Source organism: Hermetia illucens, chromosome 4 (assembly GCF_905115235.1).
Source record: "Hermetia illucens chromosome 4, iHerIll2.2.curated.20191125, whole genome shotgun sequence".
Lineage (NCBI taxonomy): Eukaryota > Metazoa > Arthropoda > Insecta > Diptera > Stratiomyidae > Hermetia > Hermetia illucens.
The window spans coordinates 77,875,958-77,901,163 of NC_051852.1; the positions used below are offsets into that span (position 1 = coordinate 77,875,958).

The following is a 25,206-nucleotide window of genomic DNA, read 5'->3' on the forward strand; positions in this document are numbered from 1 at the left end:
AGCACATTCCTTTCGAAATCATTCTAGTTGGGATTAGTTAAGTATTGTACTCTGACCAGCTTTCCCTTTTTCCTAAGTTAATAGCTCAGTTTTCGAAGTCGATCAATTTTCGCCTTCAATTGTATCATTGGAGTTTCGCCGGCCATCTACTGAAAGCTTATTTGCCCTGTCAAACGTGGGCGTTTTTGTTTTCTGATCCAATGTAAATAGCATCGAGTTCCGGGGAATTGATAAAACGTCAATTTAAAGACGGCCTTCATCCTCACCCAGGAGCTTAAAAAATTATAGCACTTCATTTCCCAGACAGTCGATTTACTTAGACATTAAATAAATAGCTTCTACTGTATTTGCCTGCAAGGTTCCTTTTGAACTGTTCATCTCGCAAACATCTTGAAATTATAACTCGTTTTTAAACGTGAAATTCACTTCCAACATAATATCTTCGTCTAAGAAATGCCGTGGAGTTCTCTTTGAAGCGGAATTCTTTTTAATGCAACGCAATTTTACTCGCGTACATTGATACTTGTCTGGAACTGGGGGTTCCTGTGCCCCTTTCCCAATCCTACGATTCGCAGGAAAATCCTCGGAGCTCAGAGTACTAATGCAGAGCTACACGTTTGCCTCTTGGAAGAAAATAAATTGTCTGAAAGAGCGAAAAGTGAGTTTGTAAGGCAATCTCCATCACGGGTAATTAGTGAGCAGCTTTTCGAGCTCATTTGATATATTTGTTGTTTATTTTGTCTAGGGGTGTTTTTGCCGGGCATTGTGGAGTGTCTAGAGATTCTCTTATAGCAGAATTTCTGTGCACAACCATTGGAGTTTAGGTACATTTCCTAAACGTAGTGAATACATTCCAGGATTTGCACTAAGGTTAGCTTTGACAAAGAGTCCTCTCTGTGAAGAGTCCACTTCTTAATGTTAAGGATTACCAGTGCTACAACAGGCTAGACCTGTCCGGCAACGTGGGAGAAATTGTTTTCAAACTGGTCAGAATGCTTTGATAGGGTAGTATCCTTGCCATCAGCAACGTTAACAGCAAAAGTTGCTTCAAGAGCTCCTAGCCGTTTATGTGAATACATTCTACGGAGAACACGGACACATTCATTAAGCTGAGTGACTACCTTTACTTGTTATGAAGCAAAAAGGCGCCTTACAGGTATGCACTACTCTTTGAAAGTTATCGTCCTCCCAGGAAAATAAAATGCTAGTTGCCTAGCCTAGTAGCAAGGAAATGTTCTATTAATAGTTCTGGGGGTTGCGATACCTCCATATAGTGTACATAGTGGCATCGCATACCAGAGGTTATTTCGCAGAATGGTGAGCCAAATGTGACTGCTGATTTACATAAGCTGATCACTCTACAATAGATACTAGATATTAGTATACTAATCGATGCTTACCGAAGGACTCATGTGGCGATAAACTAATAATTATGCTTATGTGCTACTCTGGTTACGTCATGCTGTTTTTTCTGAAAATATACCCCATACGAAGATCAGATAATCATTACTATCTCCACCTTCGGTTTCCTGGAAAAAGGACTTTAATTATGTGGGCCCTGGGAGTATATTCTTATTAATATTGACTCTGCATAGGTTTGAAATTTGTGGGCGGTAATTTGATTAGTCGTTCTAATGACGAGTGAGATTTAATTTGTGGAGAATTTAAAAGTTTATGGAAGATTAGAAAAACCAATTCTAAAATTTATAGCGAAAAATCGAAGAGCTATCCTTTCTTCAAATATATTCCAAAGGTTTCTCGATACGGAACGCATATATAAGTTAAGATTCAGCAAAATATTATAGAAATGACAATGTCCCGGTATATCATAACTACCAGCTCCTGTCCATCATAAATTAGTGATCATGTCATCCAGCAAAAAGACTTAAAAAGTGAAAGCCCACGGACCCCAGACCTGTAGAGTTTGAGTCGTAGTGGGTTTGGAATAAAAATCCCATTTAACGACGTCAAAATGTAAAGGGTAATTTTTTAACTTTTGTGTAAAACGAAACTTTATTAAATTCCAGTCAATGTCTGTCTGTTTGTCTTTCACACGCACTTTTCTCTAGGTTGATAGCAGAAGTTGAATGAAAGCCGTGTGTTTATATTTGATTTGTTTATTTAAATGCAACACCTGACTTGCTTCTCACTGTGGCGTTTGGAAGGTGAGAGCTGTGAGTAGACTGATTCTTCTACCGAGTGACTGTTCTACTTAACCCTAGTAAGCAATTAGCTTAGTTAAGTTAAGTAGAGCAGCGACTCGGAAGAAAAGAATGGTAAGGCTCTAATTCCAGACAAGTATATGGAAGTAATTGGCACCGCTACAGCACTCGCCTGTCAGTGATTGAGTGCAAGGAAATGTGACGCCAGCTGTGAATCTGTGGTCTTGTTATTGTTAAATTACTGGCCTGTCTGGTAACGATCAGAAAATCTAACCCATCTACCAGATTTCATTGAGTTTGCCACTTCAGGTTGTTGAACGCGAATTCGAACGATTTTTCTAATGTCTCTCTCAGGAGTGGGCATTGCTACGGAGGCCTGCTGTTGTTGGTCCGAGAGCAGGGTCTCTTCGATATCGGCTTGAGCCGATCGATGGATACTGTAATGATACGTCCGGTGACTTCAACTTAAAAAAACTTAATCGTTCTACTAATCATTCAATATGGGTCCTGGTACGGATGTAAGAGTATTTTCTTTGGGCCAACGTTACGGACGAAAACGTGACTTGTTGTTGCCGGGTCTTTGAATATGAAGATTCTTTTGCTGCCATGTTGACTCCTACTGATTCCATGTAACATTTCGAAATGCCGTCTCAACTCGTTCACGAAATTAGACGTGCACACCTGCTCGTTATTGGATCGTACATCAAAAAGTTCGCCTGGGAGGCATAGTGGCAGACCATACACCATTTCCGCTACAGTTGCGTTGAGGTAGGCAATGCTTCCATCCAGTGGCCATTGTGACATCGTATTGTTGCTTTGAGCTGACGTTCTGATGTGGGTTGCACTGGTCAGGTTGCTCAGTTCCTGAAAGAACCTCGATTCCAACTAACTTCCTTGATCTGTGGTGATCCGAAGTGGTCAAGGAACGCTCTGGCAACTGTGATGGTTTCTTTATCGGGGATTGGTGCTACTTCCAGCCAACGTTAGAAACGGTCTATCATGGTCAGGCAGTAGCGTTGACCCTCACAATAAGGCATAAGGATGAGATCCAGATGAACGTGCGCGAATCTAGATGATGGTGGCGCAAAAGTCCTGACTGGTGCAGTTACAAGACGAGTCAATTTTGATCGCAGACAATTATTGCAATCATGTGTCCGATTCCTGCAATCGGTGTTGACAGATGGTCAAAAATACTTCTGTGTTACCAGTTTAACGGTGATGTTTTTTCCTGGGTGGGATAAGTAGTGTAAGCTGTTGAAAACAGTTTATCGGAATGGGTGAGTGATGTAAGTTTGGATGGTACAGTAGATAGATACGGCCACAAATATACTTGGCCCCAGCCGCAAAAGGAGTCGGAACGGCTGGTTTGACGATGAATGTAAGCTAGCAACGGAACGGAAGAATGCCGCATACCGAATAATGTTGCATTCTCAAAGAACGCGGGCACGCGCAGAGACTTATCACGAACTCCGTCGAGCGGAGAAGCGACTTCACAGACGGAAAAAGGAAGCCTGGGAGAACCAACAAGTCTGTGAACTAGAAAAGTACAGGGAGCAACCGCACCAGGCGCGGAAGTTTTACCAACGAGTCAGCAGGATGAAGCCTTATACACCTCGATGCTCATCCTGCCGAGACAAAGAGGGAAATCTGATTTCCGACAGAATGGGCATATTAGAACAATGGGTTGAGTACTTTGATGAGCTACTAAACATCGGCGAGTTGGAGGTCCCGCCAACTGAAGGCGACCGACAAATACTGCCACCATCAAGTTTAGGAGAAACAGTCCGTGCAATTCATCGGCTAAAAAATCATAAGTCGCCAGGAGCCGATGGAATTACAGCCGAATTGGTTAAATATGGAGGCGACCAGTTACACCAAGTGGTTCATCAACTTTTGCTCAAGGTATGGGACAGCGAATCAATGCCTGACGATTGGCAACGAGGCATAATCTGTCTCATACATAAAAAGGGAGATATCACACAGTGCAGCAATTATAGAGGTATCACGTCGCTGAGTACCATCTATAAGATATTCTCCACTATCTTGCTAGGCCCGATAGCCCCATACGCCCAGAACATCATTGGCCCATACCAAAGAAGATTCACTCCAGGCAAATCAGCAACAGATCAGATTTTCTCTGTGCGGCAAGCGATGGAAAAACTGTTGGAATATGGACAACAGTTGCACCATCTGTTCATCGACTTTAAAGCCGCCTATGATAGCATAGCCAGGGCAAAACTGTACCCGGCCAAGGGAGAATTCGGTATCCCGACGAAATTAATAAGACTGACTAGGCTGACCCTGACCAATGTGCGAGGCCAGATAAAAGCAGCAGGATCACTCTCAAGACCATTCGACATCAACTACGGTCTACCACAAGGGGATGCGCTACCATGCGTCCTCTTTAACCTGGCCCTCGAGAAAGTGATCCGTGATGCTGAGGTGAATGCAAGAGGTACGATCCTCTTCAAGTCCACCCAACTACTGGCCTATGCTGACGATATCGACATCATGGGAAGAACCACCCGAGACGTACAAACTGCCTTCATCCAGATCGAGCAGGCGGCCATTGGGGCGAGATCTTGGGCTGCACATCAATGAAGGCAAGACAAAATATTTGGTGGCAACGTCAGCACCGAAGACGAATCAACCAACAACATCAAACCGCACTGGTCAAACACAAGCACGAACAAGAATAAGGATAGGGGAATACAACTTTGAGAACGTTGACAATTTCTCCTATCTAGGGTCGATAATCACAACCGATAACAGCTACGATGATGAAATCCGCGCACGGCTGTTGTCAGCCAACAGTGCCTATTTCAGTTTACAAAGACTGTTCCGCCCGAAACGTCTCACCATAGGGTCAAAGCTCTTACTGTACAAGACTATGATCTTGCCAGTCCTCATGTATTCCTCGGAAACTTGGGTTCTTAGCAAGAAAAATTTCGAACTCTTGGCCGCGTTGGAGAGAAGAATCCTCCGAAGAATTTTTGGCCCCCTACATGAGGATGGACGATTACGTAGCCTACACAATGACGAAGTCTATGAGCGATACCATGACCGTCCGGTTGTGGATAAAGTCCGGCTCAATAGGTTACGGTGGGCGGGTCACTTAATCCGTATGGATGAAGATGATCCCACCCGGAAAGTCTATAAGGGGAATATCTATGGTAGAAAAAGAAGACGAGGCAGACCCTGCCTAAGATGGAGCGATGGCGTGGGCCAGGACGCCAGACAACTTTTAGGGATATCGAATTGGTGGACCTCGGCGCAAAACCGAGATGTCTGGAGTTCCTTATTAAGGCAGGCCTAGACCGGATACCGGTTGTTGCGCCGTTGATGATGATGAGTAGATACATTACACCATAGCTTGCAGCTGGCCCCAGAACCTGGAATTGCTTTAGTCGAAGCCCCATGTTTCCTTGTTGCAGCATTTTGAGCTTTTAAATGCGCGATAATGCGTCCGCGGCAACGTTTTTGCAAATGGATTCGTGCTGGATATCGGTGGTAAATTGCACAATATAAAATAGATGGCGAAATTGTAGATGGCGAATGGAACCTTTAAATGTGATTAAAACCTTGGCATCTTTTGCCCTGGGGTATTAAGACGCTGACTTTCGGTGCTTCAATTTTAATTCATGGATAGATCTTAAGTTGTGAGCTTTATTTGGGCCTTCAATATGGTCGAATGTATTTACAAACAGTAAGAATGCCCGTGTCTACTGATTATCGATTCTTCCTTTTCATTAAAATTTTTTTCTTTTTGCAATATATTCACAGCTTCTAGGATCTTAAAACCCTTTTCCTTTAGGTCTTCCACAATGTCGTATTTTGGGCACGTTGGGTGGAGTCACCTAGCCATAACCTTGAGAGGCCTGCTGTTTTTGTCTTCATACGTGTACCATTGGATTTTTTCCATGTTCAGCTTTCTCAAAAGGGCTCTGTAGTCATTTGCGTTTACAATATGTGTTTTCCAAATATTGTTGCTGCCGAGAGTAGGCCGCTAACTTTCTGGTGCTTATCGATTTCACTAATATTAATCGGCAGAGGAATTTTTCACTTTATTGTTTCACTTTATCGCTTTTCGCGGGATTTTGCCTGATGATTTCTGGTGACGAGAGTGAACTTCTTTTCTTAGACGCTCTTCTTGTTTGCAAGATCCTGTCAGTTTCCCTGGCCAATTCTTCTCCATCTGTGTGGTATTCTTTTGGTTTATTTAAACTAGGGCTGCGGCACTTTGCTGGGAACTAGCCTGAGTTGCTTTCCGGAGGATTTCATTTTCCTGCTGTTAAGCTGTAACGTAAGTTTATCCAGTTTGTTCAGATTTTTTCAAAGTTCGTCATTTTCATTTTCTAGAGTGTTTTCCTTCCTTTGGTGTTAGTGGTAGTTTTTTGTTATTTGGGTTACTTTTTTTATGGATGGTGGCGATTTTGTAACCCACGAACTCCTACTAACAGACTCGATCAAATGCAATAAAAAGCCTTTCCCAGATTCCGGTAGGACCGACCTTCTCAGATGGGGAATTTTTTTCAAACTCCTTTTCCGTTGTTCACATCCACGGCAGATGTTGACGAAGGTTTGGAGTTTTTCGTTGATAATGGAGTTCACTTCCCATGAATTACTCCCATATAGCAACATAGAAAGAACAATAAGAAGATTTCAAACAAGGCAGCGAAAGCGGACTCATCACCTTTGATGGGTCGAGCAACATCCAGGTCGGTGCCTTTACCCTCCCTAAATATACAGTGTGATGACTCTTTTGACTGAGAACCTTGGCTTTGTTGGTATTTATTTTCTGTCGAGCTCTATTGACTCTTTTTCAAAATCCAGAGCCATTTGACAAAGAGCCATGACCTGGTGAGAGAGCAAACAGATGCCATCAGTATAATCGAGGTGTTTAAGAAAAGATATCATAGTCCATTGAATTTCTCCACGTCCTCCTGACAAAGCAGCATGAATAATGTTACCGATAACAAGAAGAAATAATATCGATGATAAGATCCAACACTGGCGGACTGCGCTTTGGACCTCAACATCCTCTTAGGTTTTGCCTGCATCATATGTCGCCCTGATAATAGCTTGGTTCTGTTCAAATTTCCAGTTTCAGCACCTGGTTAGAGATTTTGTCTAGGTTACCTTGGAGTCTTTTCATTGTGTCCAGGACTTCGTCTTGGGGAGAGATTCCCTAGGCACTTGTTGACATAATTTAGAAGTAGTTTCTGAATGTAGTGGAAATGAAATATCGAAACTATCTCTCACAGCAATCTAGAGCACCTATTAGGAGGAGACTTGTCACTTGTGACAAAGTCGCCTGAAGCAATCCTTTCTATTTTTTTTCGACAGCAACTTTTTGCGCGTACTTGAAGAGTCGTTGTTCATACTCTAGCGTGTTTCTTCGGCATTGACTTCTGGCCTGCATTGACTTCTGACTTTGGTTACAGCGCCTTATTAAAATCGGTTTTCCCTCTGTCTGTCGGCCACACGAAATTTTTCGCAAACGGTTGCTCCAATTGATATAAAATTTGTAGAGATGGTGGGAGCTGTGAATCTCCACGCACACACCGTTCTACGTTGAAGTTGAGTGGGAATCCCCATAACCATAAAAGGGCAAAAACCAAATATATATAGGGTATCAAACGAAAAAACTTGATTAATATTTTCCAAAGTTGGCTTCAGTTTTAACATTGGTTGTAAAAAGGCGGAGTGCGGTGGCTGGAAAGCGATAAATTATTCCATGATCCCATTCTCAGAAGTTACTCAATCAAAAACTCTGAAAAAGATCACGAAGGTGTCCAGGCCCCGAAATATCCATACTGGTATCTGCTCAAATAAAGTTAATATAATATACTAATATAAAATATAGTTCATCTTGGAATGAAATTCGCAGTAATATTGGCTAGAATTATTATCATCATCATTATGTTAAGGGAAGTTGCACTGCTCCTAAAAGAACGATTGTGTCCTTTTTAAGGTTTTGTTTGCTTAAACTCGGTTTACTGTCTGTCGCATTTTTCTCGAAGACGATTATAGCGATTGACACCAAATTTGGTAGAAAGGTGGGAACTGTGAACGCTCACATATACAGTGAGTTACATCCTTTTACATTGAATTTAAGGGGGTCTCCATACATGCACAAGGGGGATGTACATTTTTTTTCATCAAATATAGTCATATGGGGTATCAAATTAAAAGTCTCGGTTAGTACTTTTCGAAACCGGTCTTAGATTTGACATTTATCGGAAACGTGGGGGTTGAAATTGATCATTTCTTTAAGAGGGCCATTCTTAGAAACCACCTAACAGGAAAATCTGAAAAAAATCAGGAGGCTATATGGTGTCTGGGCTCCGAAATACCCTCCATACCGATGCCTGTTCAAATAAAGTTAATAATAGTACGTTACTATAATTTTCAGTAATTGACAGGAAAACCCCCCTTAAGTTCACCCTAGAATCACAAAATTGCAGCAGTGTAGACTACAGCATATAGCATGATCCTGCCAAATTTGCGCACTATTACTAACAAAGTTGTTCTAATGGAACATATGCACATTGAAATCTCTTTATAAGAGAAATACACAAAACCTTTCATACCTGAAGCGTTTAGCTTCCAGTTTCCCGACATGTTATTGGTTATATTGAACTTAATTAAGTGTAGTATGTCAAGCAAGCCTGTAATAAGGTGAAATTTAATTATATTACTTACATCGAAGTAGGCATTTGGTAGTATTTTCTCGGGTGCCTCGATCTACTTTGCATAAGCACTATCCAAGAAAGTGTACGGTTACCCCAAAGCGTTTCAAACTTCTTATCGAATTGAAACCCTCTTGGTAGTTTTTAAGGTTTTGTGCAAACCTAGACCTAAACCTCTATACACTTCCTGGGACAGTGTCCGGCGCTTGTGCAAAGTAGGTCGAGGCATTTGGGAGAACACTTAATACCAGATGCAAAGCTGAAAGATTTGGAAGTAGGGAACATACTAAAGTTCCTGACGGTTATAGGCCTGCTTGAGATACTATGATCAATAAGTACAATATAACAAGTGAAAGGGGCACAATAGTTCTTTAAGGACGCGATACGACTTTCCCTTACCAGAACAATAATAAAACCTAGACCGATTGTGACGAGAATTGGTAACAGCATGTGATCTGTTGTTCCCTTTAAATACAACAAGGGGCGCCATTTTCTGTCACGTTTAAGAGGGACTCCCCATAAATCTGAAGGTAGGGTGCAAACTTTTTTTTCAGAGAATGTCATCAAGTGGGGTATCAAATTAAAGGACTTCATTTGTACGAAACTGCTTCCATATTTTATATCGGGTGAAACATAGGGGAGTGAGGGCTCGAAATATGACCATGAAAAAGTGTAACGTTCTCAGAACCTAACAAACCGAAAAATTTGAAAAAAATAAAAGTAGTGCATCTCTACGAAATCGAGGCCTCAAAATACATCTGGTTCCGATATCTGCACAAATAAAGTTAATACCAGTATATTTCAACATTTTAGAAATTTACCTGGTAAGCCCTTATGTCTATTCCAGAAATACAAAATTTGGCATGGGTGTAAGGGATAACAAAATGCACAATTTGGTTAAGTTTGAAGAAAATACACCTATTATTAACAAAGTTATAGGGGGTGAAAGCACTAGGCTATCGTACGGAAGTTTGCGGTTCGAATCTCACTGATGGCAATGTATCGTGATTTGACGTCGGATACCAGTCGACTCAGCTGTGAATGATTACCTGAGTCAAATCAGGCGATCTCGGGCGAGCGCAATGCTGACCACATTGCCTCATGGAGTGTATTGTAGTGTACCGTTACGATCTTGCATGAAGTGCTCTAATACACTTCAAAGCCCTGATCCAATTAGATTGTTGCACCAACGATTATTATTATTATATATATGTACAGTATTTGAAAATAGGCAGTTTGTTTGTTTGGGGTGAGCATAATATGTACTGTAGCATTCCGACGTATGTTTCCAACATCTGTCTTCCGAAGTCGTTTTTTGTCTAGTGTAATTCCCAATGTATCCTAATAGCTCTCAGGTGATTAACGTTGCATTTCCTAATTAATGGTACTATGGTAGCTTCGGCTGGATTGGTAAGCAGTCCCGGCTTCCTGCACCAGCTATGAGTGATTCACTGTCCGCTTTGGATTCTGTTACATCCTCATATTGACCCCTACATGCTAAAATAGAATCATCAATGTGACTCTGGACCTGTATACAAGTGGTTGTTAACTTTGCTAGGACTTCATCAACTACCATGCTTCACATTAATGGTGATAATAGCTCACCTTATGGACAACCATGGATAGTGTTCATTCAGAACTTATACCTGTGTGCACTTCTATTTGCTTACTCTCTAACATTCTGCCCGTCCAAAAACCTAAGGTGTTTCACACTGCTTTGCAGATCAGCGCATCTTGTGTGCCGGTGTGCGATGTATTATCGAACGCTCCTTCGATGTCCAAAAATGCTCAGAGTGCTATTTATTTTCTTTCTACGGCGTCACGTAATACCGCCAGCTAATACATTGCATTTTCGGTAGACCATCCTGCCCGGTAAGTGTGTGGACTTTAATGTGGAGGATTACCCATTAGAATGTTAGCTCTAATATAGCGAGGATATTAGGAAAATTGGTTTCAAACAGGGTGAAAAGGATAATTTTTAACCGCTTTCAGGATAAAGACTGGAAGTCATCTATTTTTGTAAATTTGGGTTCAAAATTTCTCTCCAATTGGTCCTGTCCATCGTCAAATGGATGGCGGACTCAGGGCTTCCTTAAGTCAAGTCAAGTTAAACAAAGAAAACAAACTTATACAGTTGTAGGATATATGAATGCGTTTACGACCCCCGCAACAATACGCTGTGGAACTACCAACTAAACACCTCCCTGTCATCAGAGAACTAACCTGGAACCGTTTGACACAGTACTTCGGCCTAGTCTTCCCGCTCTCCCGGCTTTGGGAGCCTTCAAATCAGGGAATTCTCTTCACTAACAGGAGGGGAGGGGAACCCCTTACCGTCCGAGGGGAATCCCTTACCGTCCGATCACTCTGCCGATCGAGTTCAATATTCGTGGAAATAAGAAGAGCCCGAACATAATGCGCAATACGATTGCAGCATCTCTCTGACCATGTTGTCTGGAGAAAGCTCCCCTGTGTCTGCATAAAGCTGCTGACGAAAGCTATCCCATCTTCGGTAAGAGAAAAAAGTGTGTTCATCGTCGTTCGCCACTTCATTGCAGAACAAACAATCAGGAGATCACGTCTTCCCAGTCCTGCGCAAGTAAGACTGAAAACCTTCATGTCCGGTTCGAAGTTGGATAAGGAAGTAATCAATCTCACCGTGCGTTCGGTTCAACCATGGGTCTAAATTGTTGATGAGCCGCGCAGTACATCTGCCCCTTGGCTCATTTTGCCAAGAAAGTTGCCACTCCGTAAGGGTGCGTTGACGTTCTTCACGGGCAACAACCTCTCTTAAGCCCTTACGGCGATAGATAGCTTTGCGCTCGTTGGCAAGGAGGGCAAGGGGGTCAACCCCACGATCACCATCACAGCCGGTTCGGAGACGGTGCGATAAGCAGAGACCACTCACAACGCTCCTCCCCTCTGTACTTGAGCAAGGTGTTTACGATGCACCTCCTTGTCAAGAGCATCAGTCCATACCTCCGCACCATAGAGCAGAACCGACTGCGTTGCTCCCATAAGGAGGCGTCTCCTAGTAGTTGTAGGGCCGCCGATATTCGCCATTAGCCGACTCAAGGGCGCGACTCCAGCTGTAAGCTGCTGCTGCTTTGATTTGTTCGAAGAAACTCATCTTCGAGTCGAGCATTAAACCAAGGTATTTAACCGCTGGTTTTGACTCTATAGTCAACTCGCCGATCGATATGGGACGCAGGGTCGGGATTCTCCATCTAATCAAGATGACTACTTCAGCTTTTCCAGCGCGAGGCTGAAACCGTGAGCAGTCATCCATCCGCTTACCCGTCGCATCAATATGCCAAGTCTGCTTTGCACCGGTTCAACAGTGCATCTGGCAACAAGTACCGCAACGTTGTCTGCATAACCAACCAGGCACGACTCTTGAGGCATATCGAGTTTCAGTAGACTATCGTAGGAAGCGTTCCAGAGATCCGGGCCCTGGGATGGATCCCTGTGCTACGTGCTACGACGTGATTTCCATCCTCCTCTGGCCCTTTAGCTTCTTATAGGATAGCGGCCTTTCAAACAATCCCGCAATATCCGTCGAAATCCGCGACTGCGTGCCTCGCTCGATAAACCGCATATACGACCTCCATAATAGTATCCACTGTGGATCTCCTTTCCTTTTATTTATAGTGCTCCGGAGTCTCCTTTTCGCTGATCTTTACTGTGCCTTCATGGCGCATGCCTCCTTGTTGGTGACCAAACTTTGTGCCAAACAGCGGGGCTTATGACACTCCCTAGGTCGGCAATCCCTCGGTCGTCCGCCAGCACATAGAGAGCTTGTTGCGCTTGACCCCTCCGAGGTATGGAAGCCTCACACGCCACCGTTATCAGGTTCATCACTGAATGTACGACGATGTAAGCTGTGCATCTCCTCCTCCTGTCCGGTCTCTTGCAAGCTGCTGATGTGTGTCTATAGTTCAGACACCTGTAACACTTGGTGGGGACTAACCGCATTCCCACCCTGCATACTACCCATCCAATTTTGATTCTCCCGCTGCTAAGGAGTTTCCTTGCATATTGCTCAGGGACTTCTACCACGGCAAGCTTTTGGCCTCGAGTACTTTTCCTGGTCATCTTTGAGCGCAGTTCGATGAGAACTCCACCACTCCTCGTTTTCCGTATAGAAGACACCGCTGCTTCGTTGTCTTCCGGTTTCATCCTGCAGCAGATTTCACTTCTGCAAATGTCTTGCCTTCCTTACACTTAATGAACAGAGCCGATGGTCTTGTCCTTCTTCGTTTCCTCGCCTTTTCTACTCCTAGCTTTTGGTTATCAGCCTCCTTGTCTTTGGATAGACGTGTCTCTGGCGGCGAGGTCAGCTGTTTCCTTTTTTCCTCCTTCGCCTTTTTCTGGACCCTGGACTCTACTTTGATGAAGTCTCCTTCAGGCACGTCGTCTTCTTTCCGGTTTTTCCCCAGTTTGCTTTGCAGTGGGCTTTCTGCGGCTTTGCTAACGTCCTTCTGGAGGAACGTTGCCGACCGCATACGCTTCACTGCTGCTGTGCATTTCCTGATGAGCCTTTCCTCTTTGGCTATAGCTAGGATGGTCCTATGTATTCTCCATGGAATTGCACCGCAATAGTAAGGAACGGATGTACCCTCGTTGACACAGCCCATACTCCAGTTCCCTGAGGCCTCACCTACGCTTAGCTGATCTTGGAGTTCACGGACGAATCAGCGCTCCCTCGGGTGAACGCGGTCTACTAACACCAGTTCAATGCACACTACCCGACCAGGGTCCGAAGGGGCTGGCTATAGATAACCATCACAACTACCACCTTGGCAGAGCTACGCTCACATCATCTCTTCGACTTCGACAGAGAGTTGTCAACCGCTCCGGAGACTCCCTGTGTGTCCCGACGTGTACCGGTCATTCGCGGTTCGCTCTACACCGAGAAGCTTTCTCGAGGCTACTACCTAGGAAGCAGGTATACTGCCAGCTAGGGAGTAAGAACTTCTTACTCGGGCACCTTGGGGACGTCACACCCCGTATTGTAAGCGATCAGTTCAAAGTCGCTGACGACCCCTGGCCAAGAAAAAAAATGGTATACGGACGGGGCCATCCATATTTTCTTCCATGGCACAATACTTTGTCAAATATACTTTCACAGAGTGGCTATAATATGCGAGGTTTATTGCATCAACAACAGCGGACTCTGAGGCAAAGATTTAACGAGCAAGGCGGCCATATGGGTGTGTGCAAATAAAGCTGCTGTATTGGTTTCGAATAGAAGAAGTTGAGAGCCGAAAATCTGAGGCAGTGATTTTAACGCGTGGGGTTATTAACATCAGAGGTCATATTCTGCAAAGAAAATGGTCCGGTCTATTAATGAATACTATAAACAATGACCAACAGGTTATTTTCCTCAATGTCGTTTGAAATAGGCCATGCGGCGGATACGCAGATGTAGGGCTGGACTGGCAAAATGCTTGAAGGCGAAGCATCCGTGGAGATGCTATTGGAACGAAAACTCATGGAGTTGAAAAGTCTATCCGCTGGCAACGATCCGACTGTGGCCGGACTACGGCCACTACAAGAAATATGAACGAATTTTCAAGGTTGGTTTGAGCAGGCGATAGGATCCACTAATTGGGAATGCTTTAAGGAACTTTTTGCGGAGGTTGACCCAAATCTCTGAGAAACAGTGCACAGTGTTGTTTGTAGAAGAAGATGGAGCGAACATCACTACTGACCTGCCAGCATTTTCTTGACAATATAGTGACGACACTTTTCCTCCCGAATTAAAGAGACCGTAAAAACGATAAACAAGCGTTAGACGTGTTGAGGAGAAACTTCCGAAGATTAACCGAATAAAACTCCTGGTTTGAATACCGTTCCCAAGTTTCATGTTAAGACCAGACCCAGTGGCGGTGGTGGTTAATCAGTGCCTCTAAAGCATGCATGGTAAAAGTTTTGCTACAGAAACTTAATAACCAGCCAGGGGACCCATAATCATACAGTATATTCGCTTTTAAGAGACGAACTAGAAGGAGTCATTTATAACAGACTTCTGCCCATCATACAATACAGGGATAGGCTATCAGAGCGGCAAATCGTGGTTCCTGCTTCTAGTTAGACTCATTCAACGATCGACACCATATGCGTGATTCCTTAGCTAACTTTGGACGCAATGTCTTCCAATAAATGTTGGCTGAAATGGGATGAAAAGGATACAGAATAACAGACAGCGGCAAGGCAAGAGTTACCGAAACAATGGCAATAACGAAGAGATGAGCCGAAGAATAAGCGTTGAATACACACACTGACTCCCCTGGAGCCAGACGAAATTAACCACCATCGAACACAATTCTTATTTGGTCATTCCAGAAAGTATTGTACCGATTCAGGTTGGATAATTTTCCCTTTTGCACGGCTGAAGATTCGGAGCATATCATGTTCTATTGTCTGCGATATTGCTCAGAGAGAAGAATGAGGGAAAGCTGTCTTAAAATCACCCTTAGCCCGCAGATAAAGATCTTCGCCAACTTCGCAATTCGAGGCTTGAAAGGATGGCGCATCCCTGTCGTTCTTTACGGTTCTGAATGTTGGTCGGCTATAGAAGACAATGGAACCAGTGAACCAGTGGTGGATTACATCCGAAGTGGGGATATCCTTGATCGATAGGGGGTTGCATTTTGGGAAACTTGCGAGAGAAGCGTCTTCGATACTATGGGCACATAATTCGCGCTGATAAGAATTAATTTGTCAAAATTTGTCTAAACATCGAAGTCGGTGGGAAACGCCCCGGAGACCGGCCGAACCATCATGACACGCTAAATTGTGATTTGAAAACTTGGCGACTCCATCTAGAACAAAGGATGCTGTTAGGTCAACACATGATGCATATAATTCCAACATTTACTCACTGCTGCCTCAATATCAGAAAACTTCTCATTGCAACCTGTTTGGTATTTTAGAGACTCCTCAAATTTTGCAGAACTGAGTCCATCCATTCTTGAATAAGTTACTTCTGATAACCTTGCAACCAGTAATTCCATTTTTTTATACCAAACCTTAAAATAAATGCTAGACTGTAGGTACCCTCATGGGACTGAACATGAGGCGTCCATTTTTGAGTTTGTGATCCATCTTCCATAACTTTCCACGTTCCTTGTTTCTGCAGCGTAACGTGTACCTAGAAATGGATTCCGACAGAATGAAATTAGGTGGCTATTGAGACTCACAACGCATTTTTACGATGTTGCTATTGATTATTAGATGTCTGATACCAGCATCAGTCTTATCCAACGCTTTCAAGGACTTCTAGCAAAATTGCTACTTGTCGCTCCACGCTCGGGGAAAGTAAAACGCACACTACGTATTCAGAATTTTTGCCACGGACGCTAAGCACGTCTTCAAGAGAAAATTAACTACATACGAGATGATAAATTTAAATTCGGGAGGCTTTCAAGACTTCTTAGAACACACGTGTTGGCAAAGCATCATCTTTCAAACATGCTGGAATATCTTCGTCTATTACTTGCACGCACCAGCCTAGGAGCGGGTGCACGAGAGGAAGCGTTTTCGCAAACTGTTAGAATTTGGGATACCGGAAAGGTTTCTTCCACGCCACAATCGCTCCCTACTAAAAAACAACATGGCTCTGTGAATGCCACCACGTGCCCCATCGTAACTCCTAAGCCCCACGGACCGGATCCCAACGGTTCCCGGATAAAAACGCCATATCTGCTGTTGTCTGTTCTTAAATTTATTTCTCATAAACGAAGTCATACATCAAATTTCAATTTTGCAGGATGAAATAGAGGTTTACCCCGGCAAGTTATGATGAGGCAGTGTACCTCGTGAGGAATGCGGGGAGGAAGGGTTACGTGATCCCCACATAAGGCAATATACTCTCGTATGTATATGTATCTGCACATCCCTACACGGTACGAAATAGCAATAGAGAAACGGAGAATTTATGAAAAAAGGCTTGACGCAATGCGGAAGACAATTCCCTACTACCCTAATGCTTCATACTCCTTTGGATATTCGAGGATTTGCTATCGGCTAAGGACAAGGATGTGCCTCCTAAAACGAAGAGAAAAATTATGCTGGCGATAAAAAGGAGAAACGAGATTTGCGATTTACTTGTCTGCTTATAACGTACATACAAACATGTGTATCCATTCATGGTGATCGACCTCTCCCGGTCGCCCTTGCAACTCAATGTGATCCAGGCTGGCAGGAGCATGAAATTTTCATTTTTTCCACGTTAAGTTGAAGGTAGGACCAGATTTTGTGAGAAACTGATATTGAACGTATTAATTTTATTTGATCCATTAGATATACTCGCAGGATAATATGGTGAAAGATAATATTAAAAAGGCAGCAACAGCAGCACTTGAGGGATACATACGTATGTCAGAGTAAATTGATATTAAATCTATTGAGGGAACTCTGGGGCAGGCGCCAGATGTTATGAAATATTTAAATGCGTTTGCAAATTCGAAAGGACTCTGGAGCAGTGCGAGAGCGTTCCTTGGAGATTTGGGGGAATTGTATCCGAGTTGGTAAATATTCGTTCCGGAAAAGTTGATGTTAAATGCAGATGCAGCGTCATTTTCAATTCAGTTCAGAAAAAAATAAGTAATAAGTAAAATAAGCACGAAAAAAAATTAGTCTCGACTTGGGGAACAACTCCTGCGGTTAGTTCCACCGAAACATTTTTAATGTCAATCGAAATTGCTAGACTTTCTACCAATAATTTTGTTGAACTAATCTGATATTCATCATCATCATCATCATCATCATCATCAACGGCGCAACAACCGGTATCCGGTCTAGGCCTGCCTTAATAAGGAACTCCAGACATCCCGGTTTTGCGCCGAGGTCCACCAATTCGATATCCCTAAAAGCTGTCTGGCGTCCTGGCCCACGCCATCGCTCCATCTTAGGCAGGGTCTGCCTCGTCTTCTTTTCCTACCATAGATATTGCCCTTATAGACTTTCCGGGTGGGATCATCTTCATCCATACGGATTAAGTGACCCGCCCACCGTAACCTATTGAGCCGGATTTTATCCACAACCGGACGGTCATGGTATCGCTCATAGATTTCGTCATTGTGTAGGCTACGGAATCGTCCATCCTCATGTAGGGGGCCAAAAATTCTTCGGAGGATTCTTCTCTCGAACGCGGCCAAGAGTTCGCAATTTTTCTTGCTAAGAACCCAAGTTTCCGAGGAATACATGAGGACTGGCAAGATCATAGTCTTGTACAGTAAGAGCTTTGACCCTATGGTGAGACGTTTCGAGCGGAACAGTCTTTGTAAGCTGAAGTAGGCTCTGTTGGCTGACAACAACCGTGCGCGGATTTCATCATCGTAGTTGTTATCGGTTGTGATTTTCGACCCTAGATAGGAGAAATTGTCAACGGTCTCAAAGTTGTATTCCCCTATCCTTATTCTTGTTCGTGCTTGTGTTTGACCAGTGCGGTTTGATGTTGTTGGTTGATTCGTCTTCGGTGCTGACGTTGCCACCATGTATTTTGTCTTGCCTTCATTGATGTGCAGCCCAAGATCTCGCGCCACCTGCTCGATCTGGATGAAGGCAGTTTGAACGTCTCGGGTGGTTCTTCCCATGATGTCGATATCGTCAGCATAGGCTAGTAGTTGGGTGGACTTGAAGAGGATCGTACCTCTTGCATTCACCTCAGCATCACGGATCACCTTTTCGAGGGCCAGGTTAAAGAGGACGCATGATAGCGCATCCCCTTGTCGTAGACCGTTGTTGATGTCGAATGGTCTTGAGAGTGATCCTGCTGCTTTTATCTGGCCTCGCACATTGGTCAGGGTCAGCCTAGTCAGTCTTATTAATTTCGTCGGGATACCGAATTCTCTCATGGCCGTGTACAGTTTTACCCTGGCTATGCTATCATAGGCGGCTTTAAAGTCGATGAACAGATGGTGCAACTGTTGTCCATATTCCAACAGTTTTTCCATCGCCTGCCGCAGAGAGAAAATCTGATCTGTTGCTGGTTTGCCTGGAGTGAAGCCTCTTTGGTATGGGCCAATGATGTTCTGGGCGTATGGGGCTATCCGGCCTAGCAAGATAGTGGAGAATATCTTATAGATGGTACTCAGCAACGTGATACCCCTATAATTGCTGCACTGTGTGATATCTATCTCCCTTTTTATGTATGAGACAGATTATGCCTCGCTGCCAATCGTCAGGCATTGATTCGCTGTCCCATACCTTGAGCACAAGTTGATGAACCACTTGGTGTAACTGGTCGCCTCCATATTTAACCAATTCGGCTGTAATTCCATCGGCTCCTGGCGACTTATGATTTTTTAGCCGATGAATTGCACGGACTGTTTCTCCTAAACTTGGTGGTGGCAGTATTTGTCCGTCGTCTTCAGTTGGCGGGACCTCCAACTCGCCGATGTTCTGGTTGTTCAGTAGCTCATCAAAGTACTCAACCCATCGCTCTAATATGCCCATTCTGTCGGAAATCAGATTTTCCTCTTTGTCTCGGCAGGATGAGCATCGAGGTGTATAAGGCTTCATCCTGCTGACTTGTTGGTAAAACTTCCGCGCCTGGTGCGGTTGCTCGCTGTACTTTTCTAGTTCACAGACTTGTTGGTTCCCCCAGGCTTCCTTTTTCCGTCTGTGAAGTCGCTTCTCCGCTCGACGGAGTTCGTGATAAGTCTCTGCGCGTGCCCGCGTTCTTTGAGAATGCAACATTACTCGGTATGCGGCATTCTTCCGTTCCGTTGCTAGCTTACATTCATCGTCAAACCAGCCGTTCCGACTCCTTTTGCGGCTGGGGCCAAGTATATTTGTGGCCGTATCCATGATAACGTTCTTCAGGTGGTTGTGAAGATCATTAGTTGATGCTTCATCTCCAGGTCCTCTATTGACTGCGGTTATTGCGGCATCCATTTCCCTCTTATATGTGTCGCGGAGGGTTGTGTTGTGGATGGCTTCAGTGTTCACTCTCACCTGATTGTCAGAGGGGATTCTAGGTGGTATTGTTATTCGAGCTCGGAGCACCATGCCAACGAGATAGTGATCCAAGTCTATATTGGCCCCCCTATATGTTGTGACATTCATCAAGGCTGAGAGGTGGCGGCGTTCGATCAACACGTGGTCAATTTGGTTGAAAGTGGTCCCGTCTGGAGAGGCCCACGTATGTTTGTGGACCGCTTTCCGCGCAAACCAGGTACTTCCAACAACCATTTCGTGTGACCCTGCTAATTGAATAGTCCGCAGTCCGTTATCATTTGTTTTTTCGTGTAAGCTATGGGAGCCAACGTATCGCCTGAATACGGGCTCCTTCCCTACTTGGCTGTTAAAATCCCCAAGTATGATTTTGATATCATATCTGGGACAGGCTTCGAGGGTTCTTTCTACTGCCTCGTAGAAGGTATCCTTCTCCGACTCTGCAGTCTCCTCTGTAGGGGCGTGAACGTTTATGAGGCTTATATTTCTAAACTTGCCTCGCAAGCGCAGAGTGCATAGCCGTTCGCTTATACTTTCAAAGCCGATAACAGCAGGTTTCATTTTTTGGCTGACTAAGAAACCTACTTCGAGCACATGGTTTACTGGATGGCCGCTATAATATATGGTGTAGTGGCTCTTCTCCAGGAAACCGGTCCCTGTCCATCGCATCTCTTGCAACGCTGTTACATCAGCCCTATATTGGGACAGGGTATCGGCTAGCTGCTTATCAGCTTCATCTCTGTACAGGGAGCGCACGTTCCATGCTCCTGTTGTGTCTTCGTAACAGGTTGTTTTCCGTGTAGGGTTGTCAGCCCTACCCAACCCCCAACCTGGAGGACCAGTTGGTACAATTTGTCCCGTTTTTAGGCGCGGGAGACTCGCCTTCATCCTTCTCCGTCTGCAGCTTTTCGTCAAGAAAGAGCTCCCAGCGGTCACCACGTGGAGGTGGTGATAGGGTTTGGTAGTAGAGCTGTTGGTGTTAGTTCAGCAGGCATTTCCCAGGTTTTATGCTCCATCGTGGGTACCAATCCACGTTTCGCCCCGGGACCTATACTACCCTTTGACCACACTAAATTTATGAAGGCTCCCATAGCAGAGTGTCACTTCCTAAGAGACGTATTTAATAGAAAAATCGCAACTGCAAAGAGTTAGTAGTTAGTGTGATGTTAGTAACTCCAGAAAACCGCGAAGACGATATTAAAGTTGGCTGAAAATGAAGAACCGTTAGAGTGTTACTGCTGCCCTTCTAGCCCCCCCCCCCTGTTGATTCTTACATGGAACCAAAAGGCAAGTCTTTTTTCTTCAATTGGCAGAACTGGAGTCGACGACTTCTTTGCCTTCTACTGTCTATTTTCTGATTATTTGCAGTTCAAAGCTAAACTCTAGAATACACTGCCACGAACTGGAAGACGAAAGATGCTATGCAGGGTCCTTAGAAGGGATAATTCGATTAAGTTAGACGTTGTTGGAATGTCCAATGGGAATTTCGCCAATTCTGGAGTCATTACAGATCGCAAGCACCACATCTGGGAGAACGGATAAGGGAAATGAAAAAGAGAGATTTACTGGAACCTTTAATATGGAAGCGTTGCAAGAAGAACTGGAAAACTTATCAGATCCCGCATTAAATGTTATCTTCTAGGAGATTACTGCAAAGATTACCTTCAGGCAACTTCAATCCACCTACTGGAGTGGGCAGGCGAGATAACCATCACCGCTATCTATTGTCATCCAAAGTTTAAACTGACTTCTTAAGTGTTCGAAGAATTTTTTAACAAACTGGGGAACAGATTCTTTGCCGCTGGGAATACGTGCTAAGCATACTCATTGGAGATCGAGACTGATCATTCCCATCGCCAGCAGATCGACCAAAAATCCTGGATCTGATTGACTTTGATGTTACTAAGAATGTAAGGCGGGCGCGAACCGTGCTCTGAGCTGTTTGCAGGCCACTCGCTCGTCATAATAACACTCGCGTGCGTACCTCCAGGCCTAAAAGCAGAAACAGCCCGAACAAGTCGATCGCTATGTATTTTATAAGGATTAACGAGAACAGGAGTTATAAAGTTATTTATGGGGTTTATCGTCTACTGGATTAACTGATTTTTTTTCAGTTGAAAGCTACAGGAAAGGTGAAGGGAGGCGCTCAATTCGAATCGCCTCTAAGATCAGCAGGTTGCCAAGAAGTGATTCCTAAAAGGAACGACATTTGCGTATGGAGCCAATTTTTCGAAAAATATGCATAGCTTCACCGAAGCTTCTTATTTATAGGCAAACAATTTCTCAAGCCGTTAGAGAACTAGTGGACTTAAACAAAGTTCCAGGATATGACCTAATCAATGGAAAAATGTAGAAGGAATCTCTAAGTATCGCAATCACTCACGTGACACACACATTTACATAATTCTACGTCTCGCCTACTTTCCCAAAGCTAGAAAGGGTTCAGAAGTTACATAGATTCCTAAATGTAGGAAGGACCAAACGCAAGCTACATCATACAGGCTTATTGAAAAATTACTACTTTCAAAAAAAACCTCGGGGGAAGACAAAATAATTTTTCACGACCAGTTTGGCTTTCTAGAGAAGCATGGTACAGAGCCTGTTCACATGATCGTCTTTGAGATAAAGAGTGCGCTAGAGAATAGAAATTATTGTTCAGCGGTTTATTGGACACGCGATACAAGCCTTCGACAAGATCTGATCTCTAAAAGAAAGAACCTGCTTTCTATACAGTTTCGTCGAATTGTGGAATCTTTTCCTTTGGGGTGCAAATCCAGAGGGAAATATAAAATCTTCCCGTCTAGCGATTACAACATCTAAGCTGGAGTCCCTCCAGGCAGCTGCCTTGGACAGACACTTGGGGTTGATGACTATTCAAATCCAAAAAATTCAAACAATTTAGCTTAAAATATTTTTTTGGAGAATTGCGGGGTCCTAAGTCCGCATCAACTTAATGCCGGACCGGCTCCGTTTCAGTTCAGGCCAAAATACTCAACCCATTGCTCCAATATTCCCATTCAGTCAGTCATATTTTCTTTCTTTCTTTTTCCATACTGGAACGGTCGTGCTTTCTTGCCAGCCAGATGGTGTTCTACCTGCCTCAATAACTCGATTAACGAAGTCACTGACCCATAATGTCGGCTGCCAGCATTCGCTTTACTATCCTCTGTGAAATAAAAATAAAATGCTGAGATTAGGGAAAGAGGTAAATGAAGTATAGTTCGAATTGTTCCACTATGGTAAACCCTACCTGATTTGGTAATAGGTCCTGCGACAGGCCGACCAAGAAAATGTATCCAATCTCGTTAGAAACGATATGATCGGCTCGAGTACCAAGCCTCGGAAAAATGCTAGGGCATCTACCTCAGTCGACGCGGCAGGACGGGCCCCGGTCCTGTCTAGAAACGGGCGAGGGTTCTTCACTCAAGGTCGGGGTGAGGACGTAAATAAGTTAGTCCGAACAAATAAAATACGTGTTTGCACGCTAAATGTTGGCACCCTAACTAAAAAGACCGGAGTACGGTGTTGGCATTGCCATTTCAGAGGGTTCCCGTGATGCCATTAAAGAAGTCGAACGATTTGATGACCGGCTGATGAAGCTCACCATTATATCAGCTGATTGCACTACTCACTTTTTCACCGCGTATGCATCACAATCACATGCACCTGCTGCTGAGAAAGATGCCTTCTGGCAAGTTCTCGATGAAAAGACCTGTAATGTGCCTGCCACGACTATATTATCATTATCGGTGACCTTACTGGTCATATGGATGAAAAGGCAGACGATAACATGTGTCATGGGGAAAAGGGTTTTGAAGCGCGCAATGAAAGTGGTGAGCGTATAATCGTTTTTACGGACATCCATGACCTTGCACTTATGAATACATGGTTCATCAAACGATTGTCTCATCTTCCTACATTTTATAGTGGGAACAGTAAAACACACATCGACTACATTTTCATAAAAAGCCGACATTTTGCCACCATCACTGATTGCAAAGTCGTTCCCTTTGGGACGATCGCACTTCAATATCGGTCATTAATTATCCTCCTTCGAATCAAGCACCGATAAAACAGCGTGAGGAACGCAATGCCCGGCGACGCATTAAATCGTGGCGATTTCATGAGAGGAAAGAAGAAATAATGTCACTTACGCGAATACCAACCATTACGAATCTGGAAGAATCGTGGAACAAAATTAAGGGCACGATCCACAAAGCGGTCTCTGCAGCCCTCGAATCACCAAGCCAGGTAAGCGGTACATCAACCGAGATACTTGGCTTTGGAATGATGACGTTCAAATGAAGGATCGTGAAAATAAACGCCTCCACAAGTTTCTCGACGATAAATTGGAAAATTGAAAAGAATGTCAACTGGAAAGCAAAGAAGACAATCGCTGTCACCCGAGCGGACCATTACAAAAATCTTTACGATAAACTGGAAACTCGGGATGGCAAGAGAGATCTTTATCGACTTGTCAAAAGCCGAAACGAACGCACACAGGATATCGAACACTTCTGTTGTGTTAATGACAAGCACGGTATTTGGCTTAACAACCGTCGAGCCGCGACGGACAGATGGCAAGAATATTTCGAGGAGATTTCAACTGAAGAATTTGTTCACCCTCCACTTCCACAATCATTGCCGACATTAGGAGCAGCTCCACCTGTCAGCGCAACTTAAGTCGAGGAGTCAATAAAACGAATGAAATCGGGAAAAGCCACGGGACCTGACGACATCGCATCTGAACTCTGAAAAGTGAAGAGCTAGGATTCAACATTGTGGCTTAGTGAATTCTTTAATCGGGTTATTCAGGAAAGTAAAACACCATCTAACCGCAAAAAATTACTACAATTCCAATATGGAAAAAGAAAGGTAGTCCTGCAGAATATCCAAATTACCGGCCGATCTAGTTACTTTCCCATACAATGAAGATATTTTAAACCCATTCTTGATAACCCTATTCTCGAAATTACCGTGAATCAAGCCGGATCTCTGAAAAACTGCGAGACTACTGGCGCAATACACGCTGCGCTTTTGAGGTTTGAATATTTCAATTTCAAACTGGAGTTTCAATTTTGAAATAATTATCTTCAGACTTCGGCCACTGAAGGGTAATTTATACTTGCGAAGGGGGTGAATCCTCAGACCGGAGTTTCGGGCGCGAGTCACTACGGAGAGTCTGCCGCAAGTTAACAATTGACTAAGTAAGATCTTCTATTTGTGACTGTTGTGAACGTGCATAGCTCTGGGGAACAGTTTTTGATTTGAGTCGTTGGACTTCACGGCGAGCCAGGGAGTGTTGCCAGTTTGGCATTCGCGTTTGACTCACCTCACCCGTCAGGCTTCTTTTTGTTCGCGCGAAAAGCGGAAAGAGTTGGCAATTT

At 44.0% G+C, this 25,206-nt stretch overlaps 1 long non-coding RNA gene across 1 annotated transcript in view; it reads left to right on the forward strand.

The window, feature by feature from the left end:
* Positions 1-17,498, forward strand: part of LOC119655764 — a 58,402-nt gene extending 40,904 nt beyond the window's left edge. Inside the window, exons 3-4 of the long non-coding RNA XR_005249951.1 lie at positions 16,629-17,101; positions 17,162-17,498. This is a non-coding gene — a long non-coding RNA (uncharacterized LOC119655764). The remainder of the gene's footprint in view (positions 1-16,628; positions 17,102-17,161) is intronic.
* The last annotated feature ends 7,708 nt before the right edge of the window (positions 17,499-25,206 follow it).